This window comes from Macaca mulatta, chromosome 5 (assembly GCF_049350105.2).
Source record: "Macaca mulatta isolate MMU2019108-1 chromosome 5, T2T-MMU8v2.0, whole genome shotgun sequence".
Taxonomy (NCBI): Eukaryota; Metazoa; Chordata; class Mammalia; order Primates; family Cercopithecidae; genus Macaca; species Macaca mulatta.
The window spans coordinates 62,721,913-62,744,409 of NC_133410.1; the positions used below are offsets into that span (position 1 = coordinate 62,721,913).

The following is a 22,497-nucleotide window of genomic DNA, read 5'->3' on the forward strand; positions in this document are numbered from 1 at the left end:
TAATTGCAGGTTGGAGTCGTGTATTTACATTTACAGATTAAGGAAGAAATAATTAAACAATCTATGAGTAATCCAGCCATAATTAGGCTATTTAGACAAATGCTGGGTAGGAATAGTCTCCTTTCGCAAACATGAAACATTTTCTTTATGACATGCCATTCTAAATCTCAATTTAGAATAACTAATAAAAATGATCATAAATCACTTTGTAAAAACAAAACTGCTAAGCATGAGCTGAATAAGTGCTATTAATTAAAGCTGTTAAGAGTTCAGAGCAGAAAAGAATTGTCACCTCAGCATTGCTGAAATGAGGCCAAAAACTACTGCTGATGAAATGCAAGAAATCGAGAGGAAAACAGTAGTGGTAGCAAAGATGGCTTCACTGTAAGTCTCAAATTGTTTCAAGGGCTGTTCTATATCTTTTTTTTTCTTCCTCATCCCCGTTACATCTCTTTTGATACGGTATTTCTATATAAGCCTCCTACAGAATCACAATGTGTGTGTGTGTGTGTGTGTGCGCGCACTTGTTTGGACATAAGCCAACTTCTCTCAAGGTATAATTTTACCGTCTTTATACCAATAAGTTTAATTGTATCAGAGTCCATTGTAGTCAAAGTCCTGCGATTTTTATTTGTAAAATTTGTGAGTGTAGAATAGCTGAACTATAAGAACTTATCAAAAGCATGACATGTGTACCTGAGGTGTGCACATAAGTGTGCACAGAGTGAAGCATCATCAAAATAAATTTTTTGTTAAGGCTGCAAATCAAAAAAAAAAAAAACTCATTTACCTCACCAGACTGTGATAAGGTATCAAAAAACCTTTCTGAGGTTCACCAAAACCTCTAGCCAATGCATGAGCAATACAGGGAATATGGAAACCCAACTCACTTCCCACCACAACAGCCTCCTTGGCGGCTCCCTGTGGAATTCTATGCCACAGAGTTGGTCTGGTGATGCAGTGCATCATCATTCCCACAAGTCCAAAACTGGGCTTTTAGGTATAATAGCAAAACAACATAAGAAAGAAGAACAGACTGAGTTCCTTTTTATTAAATTCATGTATGAAGAGCCAGCAGCAATCATGTGTATTCTTGTAAATTTGGTATGGTCTGCTCTATAAAGAATCATGACTTGCAAAGTGTATGCATACGTATATTACCAAGAAATGCAAAGAAATGTTTACAATAGCTGTCATATCAAATGGATTTTTTTTTAAAAAAATACAGACATTTATTCTCATTTATGCACTTAGAGTGCCCCCAGTTAATTGGGCTATTCTGATAAATTCATACAACAAAAAATAATAAGACAGAAATAGAGGGAAAAACTTTCACTAGGTGTAGTGACTCATGCCTGTAATCCCAACTCTTTAGGAGGCTGAGGCGGAAGGATCACTTGAACCCAGGAGTTCAAGACCAGCCTGGGCGACAGAGTGAAACCCCATCTCTAAAAAAACAAAAATAATAATTAGGTGGGCATGGTGCAGCACCTGTAGTCCCAGCTACTCAGGAAACTGAGCGGGGAGGAGCACTTGAACCCAGGAGTTCAAGGCTGCAGTGAGCTATACTGGTGCCACTGCACTCCAGCCTGGGTAACAGAACAAGAGCCTCTATCTTAAAAAGGAAGAAAGAATAAAATTTTCTTAACATAGAGCTTCCTCTTAATTGTGGCTGCCAGCTCCACACCTTTGGACTGTCTTAAAGATGAGACCACTGATGTTTCTTCTTTATTTGTTTTTTTAATCATTAAGTGCTCTTTTTTGCAGTCCAAAACGGAGACAGCTTAATTCAAATTCCACTCAGCAGAAACTAGTACTATTCACAGACAAAAGAACCATGTGAACTCCTATAAAATTATTTTCATCTCAAATTGTTTAATGTACAGAATTATTATACACCAGAATTAGAAGGGTCCCTGGGAAAATATCTGGATTGGTGGCTTTCAAACTTTTTCAATGTTAGACCCATTATACACAAATTCATACACACACACACACACCGTAATATAAATAAAAGCAAATATCACAAAATGCTCACTGTGACCCACTAAATTGATTTTGTGACCCACTAGGTGGGTTGCAACCCACAGTTTGAAAATTTAGGCGTATTGTTGCTTTGGTAAACTATAAGAATAAAAGGAATTATGAATGAACTTTTTTCCTTTTTTTTTCATTTTTAAATGATACACAAAATGAACTCATAGTACATGTGAATCTTTTCCGTAACACTGATCATCAAATTTTCCTTCACAAATATAAGAAATAATGACGGTAAATTATGTATGATCCTCTTTCCTTAATTGGCATAGATTTGCTTCTTTTCTAGTTTCTTCTTACTCTATTAAATGTAGCATTATGACATTTATTCTCCTGACTTTGTCACTAATTTATTTAGCATTTCTATTTTGCCTGCAGATGTTAATACTTAACAATATTTCTTTCTTTCTATTTTACTTTAAACCAACTCCAACATACATTTTCATAATAATTACCCGATTCTATCAACCCCAATTGTTAACTAACTTACCCAGAATTCTTTGTTGATTGCACACTGGAAGGACAGGTAATTCTTTACTGCATCCTCTCTTGTATCTATCCTATTCAAGCATCTTCTTTCTTCCTTACTCTAAAATTATCATAGATTTTACTAGCATATTCTTATGCTGTGTATCCCACACAGCTCATTTTGTTTGCCCCAACTCTCTACTTTCTTCCAATGAAAGCATCTACACTCTAATCCTGTGACCAGGTTCCTTCATCACAGCATGCCTATGAGGCAGTGCTTCCCAGTGTAGAGCCAGCACCCCTCTATCCAGAGCTACCATATCCTCATAATACCAAGCCTTTGAAGAGCCATAGCCATAAGCTCATTTCCAGGAAGATAGAAAGGTTATCAAGTCTGTAGCGGCAAAGCTCCTTGAACAAATGCAAACCCTTGTCAGTGACCCTCACGTTGGCTGTTTTCAAGCCCTGATGACCAACATAGACCTTTTAGAGGTCATCTCTCCTGAAAGGAACTCCCCAATCATAATCTACTCCAAATACGCATGTATCTTGAATTATGATAGGGCTGAACAAACATCCAAGACTGTATGACATTGTTTTGTTCACCTCACTGCCTCATCACTCATGTATGCTAGACTAGACTGGTGGCTACTGATGCTCCTGCATCACATACTGATGACCCTGATTATGTGCTTCCAGCCCACTGGTGACAAGAGCAAGGGCATGGAGTAGAGGGCCAATGAGAGGCATTGAGAGAGAATGAGTAGAAGTCCTAAAACATTTCCATCTGTCTCTTTACTGGCTACTAATCAGTGAAGTAGACAGGGAGTCTGGCCTTTTGCTTGTAAGGTGTAGTGTGGATAATGAAATATTTTATTTCTAACAAAGATGAAGAAAAAAAGCCAAGACATACTGAGTGCCTACTATGTGCCATGCCAAGTGCTGAAAGCTTTACATGTGTTATTTCATTTAATCCTCACGCTACTCTCTGAAAAAACATTTTAGAACCCTTCATTTTACTGATGAAGGAAGTGAAGCTCAACGAGGTTAACGAATGACTAGCCAATGACCGGAGACATCTAACAGGAGGAGAGCTGGATTTCAAAACCAGGTCCGTCTTTTCATCACTCCCTAGTACTTCCAGGAAGCCAGTTGTGATGGTTAATACTCAGCGTCAACTTGACTGGATTGAAGGATGCAAAGTATTGATCCTGGGTGTGTCTGTAAGGGTGTTGCCAAAGGAGATTAACATTCAAGTCAGTGGGCTGGGAAAGGCAGACCCACCCTTAACCTGAGTGAGCACCATCTAATCAGCTGCCAGGTTGGCTAGAATATAAAGCCTAGCTTCCCAGCCTACATCTTTCTCCTGGGCTGGATGCTTCCTGACCTCAAACATCGGACTCCAAGTTCTTCAGTTTTGGGACTCTCCTTGCTCCTCAGCCTGCAGATGGCCTATTGCGGGACCTTGTGGTCATGTGAGTTAATATTTAATAAACTTCCCTTTATATATAGATATAGATATAGGATATATATATATATAGGATACATATGTAGGAGATATATATACACACATACACACACACACACACATCCTATTAGTTCTGTCCCACTAGAGAACCCTAATATACCAGTCCTTTTCATCCAAAATGACACTTTTCTGAGGATAAATAATTCTTCATTTTATTTAGCGAATGAGCAAATGGAGAGTATTATGCAGTATAGAGATGAGGGGAGAAATGAAGGTGAAATAAGCATAGAAAAAAGATCAAAGAAAGTGTGAAGCAGGTCTACCTTTGGGTAAATATTTTAGGAATCTCTTTCACATGTGCATCAAGAGATGTATAAGAATGTCCTTTAACCTGAGGAAGCTGATTGAAAAAAAGAAAGAGTGTCCCTAGTACCTCAGGTCATAATAGTGAGAGCAATAATGCAGAGAACCCAAATGCCCATTAAGAGTAAAATCAGTAAATAAATTGGTGTATATACTCAAACAATGGATTATTATACAGATACAAAAATGATGAGCTACATGTGCACATATTAACATGAATTATTCTCAAAAACATAATCTTGAGTGAAAGAACTAAGTCTCATAGAATAAAACTGCAAGTGAAAGAATCCCCCAAATATAATGTTGAGCCAAAAAAGCAAGTCATAGAAAAATGTACACAGCATGATTCCACATATATAAAGTTCAAGAATGGGCAAAAATTGTGTTGTATTATTTAGAGATAAACATATACGTAATAAAAGTATTAAAGATCAAAGGAAATATTGACACGAAATTTAGAATAATGGTTACCCCTTGGTAAGAAGGGACTACAGGACAGACATACAGAAAACATGTAATATAGGGGTAGTCTTCTAGGTCTTTAGCTAGCTGATAAGAATACTTTATATTATTTTCTTAAATTACATATAGATACACATTATATATACCCTTTTTATATATTTAAAGTTCTTAAACTTTTCTGAAAGAAAATTGTTTTTTTGAGTGGGTTTTGCTCTGTCATCCACGTTGGAGTGCAGTGGCATGATCATGGCTCACTGTAGTCCCAATACCTGGGATTACAGGTGTGCACCACCACACCTCTACTAAACATTTTTGTATTTTTAGTGGAAATAGGGCTTTACCATGTTGGCCAGGCTGGTCTCAAACTCCTGACCTCAAGTGATCCACCCTCCTTGGCCTCCCAAAATGCTGGGATTACAGGTGTGAGTCACTGTGCCCGCCTTAATGTTTTGTTTTGTTTTGTTTTTTTAGTAGAAATGGGATCTCCCTATGTTGCTCAGGCTAGCCTTGAACTCCTGGAATCAAGTGATCCTGCCACCTCAGCCTTCCAAAATGCTGGGATTACAGGTGTGAGCCACCATAAGCAGACAGAAATATTTCTTACGTGTAAAAATATACACAAGAATATGCAGAAGAGAGAAAAGGCCTAAAAAGCTGATGAAAAAGAATAAACAGAGGAAATAACAGATAGTGTAAAAAAACAGTAAATAAGTAAAGGTTAAAATGACGTTAAATGTCATTAAAGGTAAAACTGACAAAGGCTATGTCAGAGAGAGAAAATGAAGACGTCATGAGAGATCACCTTGGACCATCAGAAGAGGTCAGCAGGTCAGCAGAACCAGAGAAGTGCATTGAATTAGTTCCTTCAGGCCAGTACTCTAAAGAAGTAGGACAAAACCTACCATTGATATAGTTTACATGTCGTTAAAATGAGTAAGATGTTTGTTATTAGGAATACATGTTTAAGTTACACACATAACAATTGTTAGTCATTGGAAGAGGTTGGCAGCAAACCAGTAGGCCCAGTCTACCAGTGCTGTGCCACAGAACATTCTGTGATGTTGGAAATGTTCTAAATATTCACCATCCATGTGGCAATTTAATATTTGAATTGTAGCTAATGTGGCCAAAGCACTGAGATTTTAATTTGATTTGAATTACTTTAAAATTAAATATAAACAGCCACATGGGGCTAGTGGCTACGGTATTGAACAGCACAGGATATTCTCATGTCCTAACAATTAATAATGAAAATAATGCAAGAACAATCTGAGGCAGGGTCTTTCAAAGAGCAAACTATTCCTTCCCCAGCATATCTGGTTGTACCATAACTCTTCTTCTACAAACATCCCCAGATTCCAGACCTTTGAGCGCATAGAAGAAAAGCATAAGAAAAATGTGGAAAGCAGATGGAAAGGGGAAGGGAGGCCATAGAGAGATAGTGGTCCCAGAACACTTGGCAAACTGAAGGACCACAAGCTGCCAAAGGCGAATTCAGGTCACAGATCCCAAGCACTTTCACCTGCACTTCTCCCATTTTCATCCCTGCACACTTAAATGAAGAGTTTGCTAGTTGGATGCCTTGATGGAATAAAGCAAAGGATTTCATTTTTTAAATCATCTTTTCTGCTTGTCATGCTGAATGGCAGCACAATTATAGCATTTTGCACACTGAATTCACCTTTCCATTTAGGTAACACATTCAGTTGAGCCTTCATTTGCCTTCTGCTGACTAAAAAAAGGCTCTGTATTTACTGGCTCAGTTCTCTCTCCGCACATGAGGGAATCAGGCTATTTACATACCACTATTTCTGGCTGAAACCAAACCTTGGTTCCCAGAGGAGGGCAACTTGCAGACCATCTCCATTTATGAGAAGGGCATCTGTTTCCCTAACCACATCTTAACATATGGCTCTTGGTTCTCCCCAGAACCCAGTTGCTACCTCCCCCATTCCACCTTCAGCCAAACCCAAATTTCTGTTTCCAGATACTCTGTTTCCCTAGGCAACATCAATGTGTACAGAAACTCACTGCTTTGACGCTCCAAGCATTGTCAAGGCTCAACATTTATTTTTGTAACAATACCCAAGATTAATAACATATTTTCTTTTTCAGTCATAGAATTCAAGGGGTATTGAAGCATTAAAGATGGTTTTATGAACATATGCTACAGATAAGTAATTATAAGCAGGTATATTCACACGTGTATAAAAAACCTAATCATGTACCCTTGAACCTAAAATGAAAGCTTAAATTTAAAAACAATAAATAAAGAATATTAGTTTAAAAAAAGGAATTCACACTTAAGTTGATGAACAATTAAGTTAAGCCAGATGGATAATTGGATTTAGGGGCTCCATTTGATGAATCAACAAATAATGCCATCGTTGAAAGTAAGCCAGTGAAACTCTGGCTCCAGCTGCATTTTCACAGTGATAAGAGAAAAACCATTAGTAAACAGTGAATCTCATCCAAACCTATCAGCAGAATTGACAAAACTGGTTTCAAGTTAAGCCTCAGAAGGTAAAAGGAGAACATGGCTCCCCTCAAGCCCCCATTCCATATATGGAGCACAGAGCCCAACATGTGATTGGTGCCTAACAAATATTTGTTGAACAAATAATGACGAGAAATAAAGTAGAAAGTTCCTCCTTACCTAAGAGAACTTGCAGAATTTCATGCTCACACCTGAAAGGTGTTTAGAGCTCTCCCCTCCAGTTTGATCCAGTAACTGAAGGAATTTAATCCTCTCACACCCAATGCCTTTAACATGCAAAATGTATGACTTTCTGCTCCTGGCTCAAGTAGAGCTGTGTCTTATTTCCATGACCTTTTTTAATCAATGCCCCAAAATCATATCAGAAAGGAGCCCAGAAAAAGATTATCATTTGGAGAGTCTTCTTATAATTTTTTTTCTCTGTTGAACCTATTTTGGGGCCTTTAGTTTTAAACCAATAATAGTAATAATGAGTGCCTTCATGCCATCTTCTAAAAAATAATGAGAACATTCAAGAAAGAGAATCATGCCATTCTAATTAAACTCACGGAGTACACCTGGCTTCAACTACTTTGTTTAATGTCGGTTTCAAGATCTAAGGCTGTTTCTAGAGAGGACCTTAGAAAATTCATTTCTTTGAATGGCTATTATTAAAAAGTCAAAAAATAATAGATGTTGGCAAGGCTGCAGAGAAAAAGGAATGCTTATGCTTATACACTGTTGGTGGGAATGTAAATTAATTCAACCATTGTGGAAGACAGTGTGGTGATTCCTCAAAGACCAAAAGACAGAAATACCATTCAACCCAGCAATGCCCTGACTGGGTATATATGCAGAGGAAGATAAATCACTCTATTATAAAGACACAGGCATGCATATGTTCACTATTCACAAGAGTAAAGACATTGAATCAACCTAAACACCCATCAATGGGTATTTAGAATAAAGGAAATGTAGTACACATACACTGTGGAATACTATGCAGCCTTAAAAAAGAAACAAGATCGTGTCCTTTGCGGGAACATGGCTGGAGCTGGAGGCCATTATCCTTGGCAAACTAACACCGAAACAGAAAACCAAATACCACATGTTCTCATTTATAAGTGGAAGCTAAATGATAAGAACACATGAATGCAAAGAGGGAAACAATACACATTGGGGCTTATCAGAGGGTGGAGGATGGGAGGAAGGAGAGGATCAGAAAAAATAATTGTTGGGTACTAGGCTTAATACCCGGCTGACAAAATAATCTGTACAACAAACTCCCATGACACAAGTTTACCTGCATAGCAAACTTGCACATGTACCCCAAACTTAAAATAAAAGTTAAATTAAAAAAAGAAAGAAAATTAATTTCTTTGGAAGGTTTGGAGACCCTGTTTCTTTTTAGACAGACCCAGGACTTGTTTCACAGGGTGCCAGAAGAGCTCTGAGAGAGACCAGTGGGAAAAACTTTAGCCCAGAGAAACGTTGACTCAATATGAAGAAGAGCTTTCCAATTGTCAGAGCTGTCTCTAAAATTTTAAATATCAGATGTGCTATCTCAGGAACTTGGAAGGTCCCTGTCACTGTTCAAGTAGAGGCCAGAAGTAGAGAAGAAAGATGGAATATAAGTCAGTAGTGGGTCTGTGATCTTTAAAGTCCCTTCCAGTCCCAAGTTTCTCTGATTCCATGTGTCTCCTCCTGGCATTCTGAAATAAGTTTGTGAATCTAGTCACTTACCTGAACTTTGGAGGGCAAAGAAGGACATGGAAGAAAACACTAAATCTCGCTCAATGGTCAGGCCCAGGACTTTCTTGAAACCAGCCCACAGCTTATGGAGTGTGCTCTGTCCTCCCTTGGGACAACCAGGCCAGACCAGTACATTTACCAGGCATGTGGAATTCAACCAAAACAAATTCAGCCTTAGAAATCTGGTAAACAGCTATTTTCCTGGCAACAATACAGATGGGTGGTGGCAATGGCCCCCTCAGGTCCCCTCCTCAGAAAGACCCTACCTGGACAACCATGAGATCCTACTGATTTTAATTCTGTGTTCTGAAATATGATGTTCTACGTCACGATGCTATAAATTAGCTTGATATTCTGACAGATGAACCCCTGGTGTGATTAAATCAAGCCCCATTTCTTTCCTATTTACTATTGTACTCCATCATAGAGCACTGGCAGAAAAACCCAAGTCCTTGGTTTATCCAGGGGAGAAGAGCGAGGAGAAAAGAAGGAAAAGCATCACTGTGGTGTGTGGGTTGCTTTGCCACTGTTGATTTTGGAATTCATCTCTCTGACTGCCTATTACTCACTGACCATCATGAACCACCACGTCCAAGGAGAGTTGGGAAAAAGGCAGACAGAGGTGAGGAGGACGAAAAGAAGACAGGAAGAGCAGGAGGAAGAGAGAAAAGGCAAACATAAAGGAGAAGGAAGAAAAATAAAGAAATGTAAGAGGAGAAATTTGAAAGGAGAGAAAGGGAAGGGCTTCTTGTTAAACAACAAAATTCATATAATTCCTAATTCCCTGCGTAATTCTCTCAAAAAAAGAGAGGAAAGTTTGTGCCTTTGAAATGGCTGGAGAGAGTTGCATTCACTCTACTATATTTTCAACTGCTAGACAGCATCTCCAAGAACAACAGAAAGATGCTGCAAAAAGCCCGAGACTCAGGTTGGTGAATTTACTCTGACAGGAGGTAGCCTCCGCTATGTCATGAGTAGATACCTGACATTGATAACATCACTCTCCTGCCTGGGTAACAGAGTGAGACCTTCCTCAAAAAAAAAAAAGCAAGAAAGAAAGAAAGAAAGAAATTTAAGATAGCATCACTGAGGCACTATTTTCTCCTAAAACAGGGAGCAGCAAAAGCCATGGTTGAGTTTGAATGGCATAGATGCCTGAAGTAGCTCTATAAGGTCCCAGAAAGATTACCTTAGCCAATGCCCGAGCAGAAGTCTTTCTCCTCTGAAGCTGCATTGCTTCCCACTCTTTTTATATGCAGTGTTCCGTTTTAGTTTTAATATGTTTGTGTAAATTTTAGTAAAAGAAGGCGGCTAGTTATGAGGCAACCTTGCAACTAGCAAACTTATTGAGAAGCTCTGTCCTAAAGCTATACTGCTCACCACAAAATATCTTATAGGTTTTTATGAATTAGATCTAATTATAGAGCAGTGAGTACCTATAGTTTGTATCAGAAGTTTTCTTACTCCTCTTTGATTAAACCTGTCCCTATTGTATACATGCACACATACACACAAAGTTTGAGATCAGGTCTGATGCAATTTCGTATTCCCCACTTCCATGCTTTGGATATAATAAGGTATCAATAAGTGCTATTATATTGTAGGGTCAGCCTTTCAATTAAAAGATGGGAAAGGTTAGAAAGTAGCTACCTGAGCTGATGAAATTGTCTTCTTCCTTATTCATTCTCCTATTCTCCAAACATTGATTCAACCCAAGCTTGAGAGCTTTGCTGATTTAATTCACTTCAGTTTAGTTCTTACTTTAGTATATGTAAATGAATTGATCCATCCATCCATCCAATATTTTTTAAGCATAATATGTTCTGGGCACTGTTCTAGGCGTTGGGGATACTAATGAGCAAGGCAAACAAGGTTCTTGACTTCTTGGGACTTATTTCCATGCGGAAAACAAAATATAAACAAGTTTTTACAACATATTTATTTATGGCAATGTGGTTATGAAGACACTTCTGAAAGAGTGAAGACATTTGAGCTGAGACCCAAGTGAAGTAAGAGGGAGGAAGTCAGGCAAGGGTGTGAGGGAAGGACCACCAAGAAAAGAAGCATGCCCAAGAGAAGAACGTGCCCAAAAGAAGAAACACACAACCTGAGATGGGAAAATATTGAAATGTTTGAGACAGTGTAGCTGGAGCAGCATGAATGAGGGAAAGAACAGTGAAAAATGAGCCTTAAAAGATCATAGGGGCCTTGCAAACATGGCTCTATATGTAACAGAAAGTGATGTAAGGGTTTTGAGCAAGCAGGTGACAGGATCACTTTGGCTATAGGATCATACTGGAAGTGGGGCAAGAATGAAAGCTTAAATTTCTCAATTATATGTGAAAGCTGAAACATGAACTTATAGAACTCATAGAAGAAAAGTGTGATTACAGAGGCTGGGGAATGGGGAGGATGGGGAGATGAGAATCAAAGGGTACAAAATCTCAGACAGAAGGAATATGTTTTGTTTTTCTTTTTTGAGTTCGATTGCTCAGTATGATTAATGTAGTTAATAATAGAATGTCATAATTTCACAGTTGATAAGAAAGTAAATTTCAAATATTCTCTCTATAAAAAATGCTAAGTATTTGAGGTAATGGATATGTTAACTAGCTTAATTTAATTATCCCACATTATATTCATATATTATAACATAACTTTGTATCCCACAAATTTATATAATTATAAGTTGTCAATTTACAATTTTTAAAAACAGTGGAAGCTTAGGAGTCTTTGCAATTATCCTAGTGAGAGATGATTGATGGTATCTTGAATAGACAGGTGTAGCAGCGGAGGTGATGAGAAGTGGTCATATTTGACACATATTTTGAAAGTAAGCCTACAGATCATCATGCGATGAGGAAGGAAAGAAGAGAGGAGTCAAGAATGAGTCCTAAGTTTGAGATCTGAGTAACTTAATGCAGTGTAAATGGTGCAATTTAATGAGATGAGGCAGGCTGGGGTGGTGAGTGGGGCTGGGGCAGAGCAGCTTTGGAAGGAAGAATCAAAGTAATGTGTTTGTGATGCCAGTGATGAATACAACTAGAAATTCAAGGCAATTAAATATATTATTATGGATATTAAAAAGAGTCACAGTTGAAGATATACATTTAGAAGTCATTAGCAGAGGTTTTGTTTGTTTGTTTGTTTGTTTTGTTTCATTTTGTTTTTTGCAACAGGGTCTCATTTTGTCACTCAGGCTAGAGTGCAGTGGCACAATCATGGATCACTGCAACCTCAACTTCCTGGACTCAATCAATCCTCCTGCCTCAGCCTCCTGAGTAGCCAGGACTTCAGATGCTCACCACCACGCCCAGCTAATTTGTTGTATTTTTTGTAGAGACAGGGTTTCACCATGTTGACCAGGCTGGTCTTGAACTCCTGAGCTCAAGCCATCTGCCTACCTTGGTCTCCCAAAGGTCTGGGATTACAAGCGTGAGCCACTATGCCTGGCCAGCAGAGATTTTGTTTATTCCAATTGGATGCTATGTGTCCAAAACAACCCATTTAAAAATAGTTTCACTAGAAAATCCAAGAAAAGGGAGAAGCTGGAAAGAGAAAATTAAACACCTTGACCATCCCAAACAGAAACAGAGAGGATTAAGAGAGAGAGGATAATGGGTACAAAAATACAGTTAGATAGAAGGATTAAGTTCTAATATTCAATAGCAGAATAGGGTGACCATGATTAACAACAATGTATTGCATATTTCAAAATAGCTAGAAGAGAGAATTTGAAATATTCCCAACATATAAAAATGATAAATGCTCGATGGTTGAGATCCTAAATACTCTGACTTGATCATTACACATTCTATGCATGAAACAAAATATTACATGTACCCCATAAATATGTACAAATACTATGTATCAGTTAAATAAATAAATAAAATTGAAATAGGGAAAAAAGAAGCAGATTAGTATGTGAATGGCCAGAGCAAACTATACAAATCTGGAAGAATATGCCCACGGGTACAGAGATGGAGATATTCACAGTTGGATGTGAGCTGGGGCATGCTGAAAATCGCCAGGCACATGGGCAGGGCTTATCACCAACTGCTAGGGATGCCCACAGGGTTGAAAGCACTTCCAACATGAGCATCTTACTTTCTAGGGTCCTAAAAGTTGGATGTTGGCCTGATAGAACCTCACCAGGGCTCTAGTGTGAAAGCTGGGGTGAACAGCCTCACAGTCTCCAGATGTGGGGCAAGGCAGGTGTTGTAAATGGATGAAGAGGATCAGGAGTGGGATAGTAATAAGCAGGAAGATTGTAGAAAAGTGGAGGATTTCAGCCTCATCCACAGGGGGTGGCCAATTCACATCAAAAGTCAGTGGTTGCTAAGTGGGAGTGAGATCCAGTGCTGCCGCAAATACACACACACAGAGAGAGAGCACAAGAGAAAAGGGAGTTTAGTTTGATGACTTTGATTAATCACCACTACCCTTCCAACCGAATGATCCCTTGTGGTTAAATAAAGAAGGATCCATTATTGCATTATTGACTCATTGATTCTTTTTTTTTTTTTTTTTTTTTTTTTTTTGAGACGGAGTCTCTCTCTGTTGCCCAGGCTGGAGTGCAGTGGTGCAATCTCAGGTCACTGCAAGCTCTGCCTCCCGGGTTCACGCCATTCTCCGGCCTCAGCCTCCTAAGTAGCTGCGACTACAGGCGCCCACCGCCACGTCCGGCTAATTTTTTATATTTTTAGTAGAGACGGGGTTTCACCATGTTAGCCAGGATGGTCTCAATCTCCTGACCTTGTGATCAGCCCTCCTCAGCCTCCCAAAGTGCTGGGATTACAGGCATGAGCCACTGTGCCCGGCCGACTTACTGATTCTTTACCTGGTCCCCCCCATACCCAACCAGCCTTCTTCCCTCCTGTAAAATAAAGAATTCAAGTCCACTGTCAGGGACGTGTGAATCACTGTGATAAAGGTAGAAGCATACGGTCAGTCCAGAAAAGAAATGGTGTTTGGATAATCTGTGAACCTTGAGATTAGCTTGTTCAAGAGAACTTTGTTCACTGACTGTACAGATCCTTGAAGATAATATGAACTGAGTGAGATGTAACAATGCACGAATTTCTCTAACCAAAGGACAGAAAGGCTTGGTGTGTCCTTGGCCGCACCTTTCTTTTCCTACTAAGCAAGTTCTTTCCCATAGTCTCTGCTTAATGTGTTGCAAGAGATTTTACGCCAACCATGATCGTCACTTGATTGGAACCTGTGCTTTATCTTGTTTGCCTGGACAAGCTTTGAGAAAAAGCCTGGCCTGAAAACTAACATAAAAAAAAAAAAGGATTGATTAGTGAGGCAAGCAGGGAATGGATAGTATTAATATATTAATAGAGGTGATAACACTGGCCTCCACGAAGAGTTCACTTATTGACCCCTCTGACTGTGTTTTATTCAAAGTAGTGAATAAACATATCCTCCATTAATCAACTTAACTACCTGGTTTGTCATTCCAAGGGCACACTAACATATTGCATGAAGTCTATCTTTTGGAGACCTGCTATGACACTGTTAAACATAGAAATGAATTTGGCAAATATATTCATGGAGCATTCTTACTGAAAATCTAACAAGATCTTTTCATTAGGGCCCAATATCAACAAAAGAGAAGCCCCCAGTGCATTTTCTCTGTGTGTTAGAAACCTCTCTTGTCAACCAAAGTACAGTATTGGGTTTGTTTCTTTGTGAAATTTCTTTGTGACTGAAACTTCCTATTAAAGTAGTTCTTTGTCTTTATACTTGTGAGCAAAACAAACGAGAAACAAAAAATGTTTTCCTTGAGTTAACACAATGGACTTCAACCTCAGCTGCTTTATTCTGCTCCACTTCTTTTTTTCTGATGGAACCAGTGATTAGAGCTGCCTTCAGAGATCAAGTTTCCAAGGTGGACGGGGAGCAACCACTTGAGAATTTTCTATCCTAAGATTGTTGGCTGTCCATGAAATTTGCAGAAAGCAAAGGGAAGAATGAAGTTGTGGCAGAACCAGGAACTTAGAATAAAGGTTTGTTCAAGTTATAAGACAGTTCTAAAAGAGTTATAAAAGACAGTTCTAAAAGACATTTCTAAAAGGACCTTGTGTCTTGAGATCAGGAATGCAGTGGTCATGTTCACTAAATATTATTTAATGAATTAATTAATTAATGGATGGAAAAGTCACTTCAGGCTAAGAATCTAAGCACCATTTTCTATGCCATAGGAGAAATGCTGGGCAGACTAATGTCTAGATACAGAAGTGATCAAGAAGTTTCTTGGATTGGCAATCAATGGAGGATGGCTCTTGAGGAACTTTGGTATAGGGACAAAAGAAAATATGATGGGGATCCAGTTATCAGAACTTGGGTGAAAGATGGGGTCTTCTATCACAACTTCGGTATAGAGTCAGAGTGGAGTCAGTGGGCAGATGTCTCTCAGCTTGGAGCTAATTATTTTCTCCTTGATTATAGTGGAGTCTGGGGCAGAGCTAATCTTATGAGTAATAGAGATCTGCTCCACCTCGGAAAGTTGGTGAACAAACTGGTAAGGGAGCCAGACTGCTCATGATATTATATTCTCAAAACTTCCTGTAACCAGTTTTATGGCATAGAACTACCAGGACATAGAGGTACCTCTTCTTTGGTCAAGAGTAAGAGCATAGACTTTGGATTTAGGCAAAGGTTTCAGCTTCTTCATCTAACATTACCCGGGAGATATTAATACAGTCTCTTTGTATGTAAAGCATGTAATGTGCTTAATACTAGGCCAAACTTACACTAAGTTGCACCCAAAAAATGCTAGTGTTGTTATTATTATTTTGGGGATTATAGAGGGATGCCAGACTCATCATCTCATTTAGCCCACCTAACACTCCTTGAGCTAGTACTACTATTACCACACATATATTAATGAGAAAACTGAGATAGCATTTCCCCCATGCATTAACTATGTGACTTTGAGCAAGTTACATAATCTCTTGAAGAGATAGTTAATGCATGGGGGAAATGCTATCTCAAACCAGTTCGTCTGACAGCAGAACACTTACTCTTACAATATACTGATCCTTGAAAGTATAAAACCATAACTGAGTCTTGAGTCCTTTCAGAATCTCACATGGCCCCTCCAAGATGGCTCCTCAGGCAATGCTGTACATCACCACATGGAGTTAACAGGCAACCCCACACTAACACTGACTCTTCAGTGGTCACTAAAGGGCAAAAATTAGCTCTGCTCTAAATCTGTTCCAAGTGGCAGGAGAACTTCTGGCTCTCTCTCAAGAGAACTCAAAACATACATTCCTATAGAAGATTAGTGAGAAAAGCATTCAGCTATGCATGAGGGCTCTTCTGTAACTACATCAGGCTTGAATCCAGTTCTACTGGTCTCTGGTTTGTCAATGACATGTTGTTTAGTATTGAGTGCCCTAGCCCCAGAGCACCCAGCTAAAGGCCCTGAGATAAAATGAACGCTAGACACAGAATTATTAAAACAAGGTTTGTGGTAAACACCTGAACCTGTGCTCACAAAAGGCTTGGCTCTAAAGCTGCCCATCCAAAGGGACAGGACTATGGGTGGGAAAGGAATATTTAAGCTCTTATGGTTCTTCTCTCTCTGCAGCACTGTGAACCTCTAGGAGAGAAGTTCAGAGGGTTTTAAAACTTAATCAGAACAACATCAAAGGTGCTGAGGGTTTCAGTTAAGTCCAAAATACTGAGTTCTTTCAGGAGACTGGCTAGAGAAGGCTTCAACAACTCAAAGAAGACAAGTATTCATCCCTGAGTTTCAGTGAAGATGGGACAGAAGTTAAATACCATGAGATACCACATGATGTCACTTAATATGGAATCTGAAAAAGGTGAACTCACAAAAGCAAAAAGTAGAATGGTGGTTGTCAGGGCTGGGGCAGTGGGGATTGGATTATGTCAATCGAATGGTACAAAATTTCAGTTAGACAGGAGAAATAAGTTCAAGAAATCTATTGTAAACTGTGACAACTATAGTTAATAACAATGTATTGTATTCTTGAAAATTGCTACAAGAGTAGATTGTGAGCCAGGCGTGGTAGTTCACACCTGTAATCACAGCTCTTTGGGAGGCCAAGGCAGATGGATCACCTGAGGTCAGGAGTTTGAGACCAGCCTGGCCAACATAGTGAAATCCAATCTCTAATAAAAATACAAAAATTAGTGAGGTGTGGTGGCGCAGGCCTGTAGTCCTGGCTACTTGGGAGGCTGAGGCAGGAGAACCTCTTTGGCCTGGGAGGCTGAGGTTGCAGTGAGCCGAGATGGTGCCACTGAATTGCAGCCTGGGCAACAGAGCGAGACTCTGTCTCAAAAAAAAAAGAAAAAAAAAGAGTAGATTATGTTCTTACCACAAAAATTAGTATGTGAGGTAATACATATGTTAATTAGCTCAATTTAGCCATTCCACAATGTATATATAGTTCAAAACATCATATTGTATGTGATATAACATACACAATTTTTATTTGTCAACTAAAAATAGATTAATAGTTAAAAGAAAATTGAATTTAAAATATATATATGCATACATGAAGGTCAACTCTTAACTGCACAGAGGAGACAAACCTTGCTGGCACTCCCAATGCCCTGCCTAAAATTCAGCACTGAGCTCTCCAGACACTACCCTTTCCCAACTGAAAAAGTAGGAGTGGGGTCCACAGTAACAGACTCAGCCTGTGGAGTAGTAGAGCCTTGTGGACTTTGCAAAAGACCAGAGAATCAGAAATGAGCAATTGCCAAAGCTCAGCACTACTGAGGCCCTCAGCCATGCTAAGGACAGCAACAGAGGAGGGAATCCCTGGCCTCTAGGGCTTCTATTCGAAGCAATACACTCTAGTATTCAGTGATATTACAAGGCTAGAAAAGCAAATGGCAAGAGAAGTACACAGAGCAAGTAGGAGGGTCTGGTTTTAGCGGAGCAAAGTTTAGAACAAGATTTGAGTCCCAGGCCGGGCGCGGTGACTCACGCTTGTAATCCCAGCACTTTGGGAGGCCGAGACGGGCGGATCACGAGGTCAGGAGATCGAGACCATCCTGGCTAACATGGTGAAACCCCGCCTCTACTAAAAATACAAAAATTAGCCGAGCGTGGTGGCGGGCGCCTGTAGTCCCAGCTACACAGGAGGCTGAGGCAGGAGAATGGCGTGAACCCGGGAGGCGGAGCTTGCAGTGAGTGGAGATCGCGTCACTGCACTCCAGCCTGGGCAACAGAGAGAGACTCCGTCTCACCAAAAAAAAAAAAAAAAGAGAGAGAGATTTGAGTCCCAGAATGAGGATAGAGAAACAATGTACATTTCCTCCTCCTTCACCAAAGAGATTTCTCCCTTTACAGGAAAGCTGGTCATAGAAAACAAGCCTCATAAGCACTATGGCCAAGGCCAAGGCCACAATGTAGGCTAATCTAGACATGGATGGACGGCATTGTAAGCAAGACCAGTAGGAGAGTTTCTGATACAAAAACTGAACAGGCCACCAGTGACATAGGAGAACATACCCCTGGCCCAGGAACCCGGGATTATCGTTTCAAGCAGCCCTACTAAGCATTACATATTCTTGAAGCCTTGTGTTTTATCTTGAAAATTCAATAGAACCTTGTATTTTATTTCATAATTTATTCACATTAACTCATATAAAAATATAATGATTGAAATGAGAATTTTAAAAATCTATATTTTCAGGTAAAATCTACTTTTAGGGAAGATGAATCATGTATATGTCTCACAGTTCCACACCCTCCTTGGCACACCGTCCTGTATACCTCAATGCATTCAGGACTCTGTTTGCAAGTCAGAAGCTAGTAAAGGCCCAGGACAGAAAACTTCATGGGGAAGTTAATGGTTGTGCCAGCAAGGCAGAGCACGGTATTTGATAGCTACCAAGAGGACAAAGCTTGAAAAGAAGAATTTCAGTCCTTGAAAGTTCTAGAAAGAGTAGGGCAGGTCCCTAAGACTTTGAGCCATGGGGGTGCCAAGTTTGGTGTCAGGGCAGTGACGGCCATAAGAACGAGGGAACCAAACTGGGAGATAATTACATCAATAGCCCCCATTGAATCACACCTCCTAGGACTCATATCTATGGAGTCCCTCTCCTTGAAAGTGAGCCACCCTTGTGACCTGGCAGAAGTGATGCTGTGCTAGTTCCCAAGACTAGCCTAAAAAAGGCCTGGGACTTCCGCTTTCGCACGCTGGAGGAAGGTAGTCATAATGTAAGGAACACGGCTACCCTGGACCACTTTGCTGTTAGGAAGCCCATGCTGGCCACACAGAGAAGAACCTGGGAATCCTGCCAACCAAGGCACCCTTGGCTGACTCCCCCAGCTGAGTTCCAATTTGCCAGCTATGTGAGCAAGCCACCTTGGAAGTTAATACCACATGAAACAGAATCGCACTGTCCTTGCTGAGTCATAGCCAAATTAAATAATCATAAGCAAACAAATGATTGTTGTTTAAACCACTGAGTTTCATGGTGAATAGATAACCAAAACATACGGTAAAGCTTAGCCTCACAGAGCTATTCAGGAAATAGGATCCAAGTGAGACCTTAAGAAGATGTCTTAGTGTTTCCCATGTTACCAACCTAAGGCTCCTAAAATTCTCCTGGAGGGGTTCAGGGACAGGAAACTAAGAAGGGCTCAGTGCTATCACTCATTTCCAAATTACAATAAAAATATTCCAAATTTGCACAAATTTCTACAAATCTCACCCTGGTTAAAAAAAAAATGGCAATTCACCAAATACACTTAAATTAATTGTCATTCAATGCAAGTCTGTAGGCTTGTCAACTCCAACGGTGTTTGAGGCTTACTAGTTCCCACCACATCCTCCACATGTTCACTGCATTGGAGAGGGCTTCAGCTGTCTCTGTCTGGCCTATGCAGTGCCCAACATAGTGATACACACATGCATGTACTTAATATCCCAAAGAGGACAATGATAACAGAGACCTTGATTTCTGGATTGCTTAGGGTCAGTTAACACTAACTGTGGCCAATAGTGGAAAAGGAAGTATTACTTAGAAAATTCCAACTAGGCACAGAGCTGGTAAAGCTATTGGGCAAAACATGATGATTTTTTTCTTCATCTTACTATGCAATACCAGTAAGCAGGCAGTTGCAACAGAAGTAATAGTCATCAAGATCTTCTTATGATATGCAAGGCTTTGGAGGAAATCTACAAGACCTCTCTGTCTGTCCCTCTGCATCCAGGCACAATTTAACTCATTCTCTACCCTTGCTATAAAAAGCACGTAGGAAAAAGCATTAAGTATTGTCCGGGAGGTAGTATCCATCCAGCTAAACCTGCCATAGCTGCTAAAACCAACAGCAGCCTCAGCTGCAGGATGTCACTTCTATTTCCATGGAAATAGAGAGGCTTTGGGCAAATTTGAAGAACATGCTTAAGATAATTTTGCAGCTTTCTTTGAGCTGAGACACACCGTTAGCTGATATACATTTTAGAGTCCCCGTCAACATTGTCTGGAGAAGGGGCGGATTAATAATAGCTTACATTTCTATAGTGCTTTTCATCCAAAAAAAAAATACCAAACAAGAGAAACAAGCTGAATCTTTTCTTGTTGTTTAAAGTAAAAAACACTAGTGATTTTTAAAGCAATCCTTAACACTGGAACTAATTATAAAGAAATTCACTTTTTTAAAGTGTCAGGACATAATTATTATTTTTTAAAACTTAAATAGTATGCACATTGCTCCTTAGAGCTCACAAAGATACGCCACCATCACCATTTCGGAAGGCTATCATTTCTTTCCAACAAAGACAACAGTTGCAGCGCCAGTGGATTCAGAGACATTATGGGTGAACAGATAAAAATAATAATAATAATTAACAATGGTACAGGAAGCTCCATCTGGAGTGTCTGATAACACAGTGGGAGATGGATACAGATGGGAAAAGGTGGGTGGCACAGGGTAGAGCTTGTCCCGATCTCATGGGCTCGGGACTCCAGACACACTCAGATTAGTATAGGCTTTGGTTTTCTGCTCCCTGCTATTCAAATGGAACTAGCCAGGCCAGACCCAGCATGTTTTACCACTGTCCAGAGAATCTGGGATGGCTCTCGATCACAATCTGGCATCATGACAGGGTCAATAATGCATTTACCAGTGTTTAATAATCCTAGATTAATACAGCTTTTCATTCTCTAAAGCGCAGATTCTTTATCTTTAACCCAAGTAATTTGCATATACTTCCACATAGTAATTCCAGGCACAATGCTGCTTATTCTGAGCTTTTTACACTGATTGGCAGCTAATTAGAACCTTGAAATGTTGGCAGGTGTCGTGATGAAAAGGCATCATAAACCCAGCTACAGCACAGACAATGGGTCTTTAATCATCTAAGTCACGCAGTTCCCAATGATCTTGAGCTTTTAGGATGAGTAGTTGCTTGATCCTGGAGGACTGCTGAGCAAGGAGGACCTCTGCTGTTATAAAAGAATCAACATCTTTAGAGGGATGGCGAAAGTGCACTTCAAAAACAGACAAAACAGAAAGGAGCAAACAGAAGGATACTTAAAAAGGAAACAGTTGCTTTTTTTGTCAATTTTTTTCTTTCTACAGAGATGCCAAACTAGTATGAGAGGGACAGATACATCCCCACTCTCCCATCCACCGTTGTTAGTGAACATGATCTCATGATGAATAAGGCAGAAAAGTAAGTGGTTGAGAAGATAAAATTATCTCGTCATTCTTTCCCTTTAGTGTCATAGTTTGAGATTCTAGCGTGTATCACTTACTTGATATTCATCATGGGGATTACATTCTCAGCACGGGATAGACGTGTACAGAGGAGAACTTTCCTCCCACTGTGTCACTGGAAAGAAAAGGCTGTCACCATGACTGCCTTCACACATCCTCCTCTCACAGACAGTTCTCTGAACTACAAAGATATCTCCCCTCAGCTTGAGTTTTCCAAAAAAGGTATTGATTCCACAGATCTTCACAGAGGATCTACTATTTGCATAGACTTATGTTAGGTGCAGTGAGGGATACAAAAGTATATGAGCGAGGTTTGCCTTTGAGAAGCTGCAAAAATAAGATACATATGCATTACAACAAATAATACAATACAAGTGATGCCTTAAGGTATGATATCACTTAATGCTAAGAGCATATTGAAAATAGTAAGTGACACTCATTTAACAAAATAAGTATGATATCATTAAGTGCTAAGAGCATATTGCAAATAGTAAGTGACATTCATTTAACAAAATGAGGCCAGGCACTGTGGCTCATGCTTGTAATCTAAGCACTTTGGGAGGCCGAGGTGGGAGAACTGCTTGAATCCAGGAGTTGAAGACCAGCCTGAGCAACAAAGTGAGACCCCATCTCCAAAAAAAATTTTTTTTTAATTAATTAGCCAGCATGGTGTCACATGCCTGTAGTCCCAGCTACTCAGGAGGCTGAGGTGGTAGAATTGCTCAACTTCAGGAGTTTGAGACTGCAGTG

General features: G+C 39.7%; 1 protein-coding gene and 1 long non-coding RNA gene across 2 annotated transcripts in view; one reads left to right on the top strand and one right to left on the bottom strand.

The window, feature by feature from the left end:
- Nucleotides 1-13,877, bottom strand: part of SLC4A4 (solute carrier family 4 member 4) — a 430,044-nt gene extending 416,167 nt beyond the window's left edge. Inside the window, exon 1 of the mRNA XM_078003501.1 lies at nucleotides 13,873-13,877. The gene's annotated coding sequence lies outside the window, so the exon portion shown is untranslated. The remainder of the gene's footprint in view (nucleotides 1-13,872) is intronic.
- LOC144341165 (uncharacterized) overlaps nucleotides 3,864-22,497 on the top strand; it is a 53,604-nt gene continuing 34,970 nt past the window's right edge. Inside the window, exon 1 of the long non-coding RNA XR_013417942.1 lies at nucleotides 3,864-3,980. This is a non-coding gene — a long non-coding RNA (uncharacterized LOC144341165). The remainder of the gene's footprint in view (nucleotides 3,981-22,497) is intronic.